The sequence below is a fragment of the Ursus maritimus genome, unplaced genomic scaffold (assembly GCF_017311325.1).
Source record: "Ursus maritimus isolate PB19 unplaced genomic scaffold, ASM1731132v1 scaffold_27, whole genome shotgun sequence".
In the NCBI taxonomy this organism is placed as follows: domain Eukaryota; kingdom Metazoa; phylum Chordata; class Mammalia; order Carnivora; family Ursidae; genus Ursus; species Ursus maritimus.
Genome location: NW_024425230.1, coordinates 35,160,068 through 35,162,674, shown reverse-complemented (window position 1 = coordinate 35,162,674; position 2,607 = coordinate 35,160,068).

Below are 2,607 nucleotides of genomic sequence, written 5' to 3'. Positions count from 1 at the left end.
GGGGGGGGGGGGTGTCGGTGATACCCAGCAAGGGGGCCCCTCGGGGGATCTTTCCTTTCTCTCCCCTGGGACTAGGCTGGGGGCTGACAACCCCTCCTAGGTGTGGGGTTCTTTGCGCTCTGTCTTCCAGAAGACCCATCCCACAGCGTCCTGTGGGCGGGAAGGAACCCCTGCCACAGTGCTCCAGCCCCGCGGTGGGCGCCCCCACGTCCAAGGCCTTGGATGCAGGCTAGAGAACAGGCCCAGGCTCTGCGCCCTTGGGCTGGATTCACATCCTTCCATCAGGTCCAACTGCTGAGTGACCTCGGCATGTCATTTCATTGAGCTGTGCCTCAGTTTCTGCCCCGGGCATCATCATGGGGCTGTCGAGAGAATCAAGGGGCCAGCGCACAATCAGTTCTCCACTTCCTTCCTTCCGTGGCGCCTGAGGGTAGGGGTGGGGTGGTGCCTGCACTGGGGTCCCAGGCCCCACCCCAAGCTACCCTGGGGACTCACAGGGAGGCCTCTTAGGTGACTCTCCCCAGCCAGGAAGCCTCCTCTTCTTCATTTCCCTCTTCTGCCCCCCAGGCCCCCCTCCTTCAACAGAAGCTGCTGAGGGTCCCCATCTCCTCGCCCAGAAGTGGGGTGGTCCCCTAGGGCTGCTGCACTGGGCACAGCTGGGTCTCGCCCTTCCTTTCCCCCACAGATGCCGGCCCCTTCTGCGGGGCTCCAACTCCAGGGCGCCCCCCACCTTGTCGGGACTGGCACGGAGGGCCGGATGGGCCGTGCTCCATTCAAGGGCCCCCAGCGCAGGAGACGCCTGGGTCCTGGTGACGGGCTCATGGGCCTGCAGGAACGGGGACCTCTTGCTCGTGTGCGCAACGTGGCCAGGGGCCCTGTCCTCGGTCTGCTCTCCCTTCCTCCTCTCCTGACCGCCTCCACATGGAACATTCTCTCTTCCCCCAAATGATGTCTCCTGTGTCACCTCTTCACATGTGTTTCTCGGCCCCAAGCATTTCAGCTGGAGGATTTGACTCCTCTCTGTTGGGGCTGAGAAGGGGAAAGACGGGCAGAATGCAGGAGGCAGGCGAGGAGGGAGCTTCTGCTAACAGCCTTGTGGGGAGAAGAGAGGCAAAGTTGGGTGGGGCCCTGGAGGCCAGGGGCCGGGGCACAGAGCTGAGGCCTAGAGGGGCCAGGCCAGGCCAGAGCACTCACTTGGAATTACCCTGTGTTCGGGAAGGGGCTCATGGGGGAGACAAGACATTTTCCTGGGTCTAGGTCAATCAGTGTGTGACCGAAATCCCCTGCTTGGGGAGGGTGGCTGAACGAGGGGTCACTACAAAACTCCGCCGAGCTGCACACTTTCCTGGGCTGTGTGGGCTACACTTCAACTCGGCATGAAAAATAGAAACCCCTCTGACAATCTGGGGGCCGAGACTTCATTCACTGTCTAACTGACTCAGCAGCTAGAATGGGACAAGAATTTCCTTCTGCCACCCTGATGCTGCCAGTCAGGGCCACACTTTGAGAACCGCTGGCCTCCAGTTAGCGAGACGGAGTGAAGCCAGGTTGCAGTTGAGACGTATTTCTAGGGAAACGTTTCCAGTCAATTGCCCAAAGAGGTCTCAGTCCAGAGGGACACGAAATCTCCAAGACTCTAATAATGTGCTGTGATTTCTTTTCCATTCTAAACATTCACTTTCATACCGGAGTTTTTAAAGATTTATTTATTTTAGAGAGAGAGAGCGAGTGAGGGAGCACACACTGGAGCTGGGAGGAGGGGAGGGAGAGAGAATCTGAAGCCAGATCCCAGCTAAGTGCAGAGCCCAGTGCAGGGCTCGATTTCACGACCCTGAGATCGTGACCTGGGCCGAAATCAAGAGTCAGAGCTTAACTGACTGAGCCACTCAGGTGCCCCCATACCTAATTTTTTATTCACTTTTTTGGGGTTTTTTTTTTTTCTGTTTTCCTATCAAGGACCCCCCCCCCAAGCTGTAGAAGCTTTAGGCCCCACGTGACCAGGCCTGTGCCTGCTCATAGGACAGCCAGCAAGACTTGCTGACAACAGGCCAGAGACAGGGTTGGAAGGAGCAGTGTCCTGAAGGCAAGGGAGGAATCCAGAGAGGGTGCTGGACGGCTGGGGGCAGAGCCTACGATGACACGAGCATCCAGCATCTCCTCTCCAGCGCGGCCCTTCCTGCACTGTCCGCTAATAGGAGCCCCAGTACGTCCTGGGGGCTGCGTGGTGACTCTGAGACCTCCTACAAACCAGCCTCCCCACCTTGCCCCAAAGGGCACCTTCTCTGTTTCAGCTTCTGGAATGGGCTAGCAGCAGAGCTGGGAAGTTGAGGGGCCATCTCTGAGCGGCAGGTCCGGAGATGCCGTCCTGACTCCCCACTCCCGTACCCCCCAGACTCCTCTGAAGAGAGCTGGGGCTGATTGGGAGGAGGCCCTTCTTGCCCCCCACCCCCAGCATCCCCCGGAGTGGCCCGGAAGGCCAATGGGCAGTGGCAATGCCGGCTCTCAGCTACTGACAGGCCTCAGCCCAGCCACTCTCTCCCCTGTCCCAGGGATCTCCCTCCTGCCGCCCAAATTCACACCCAAAGCAAGCAGCAGCCACCAGCCAGG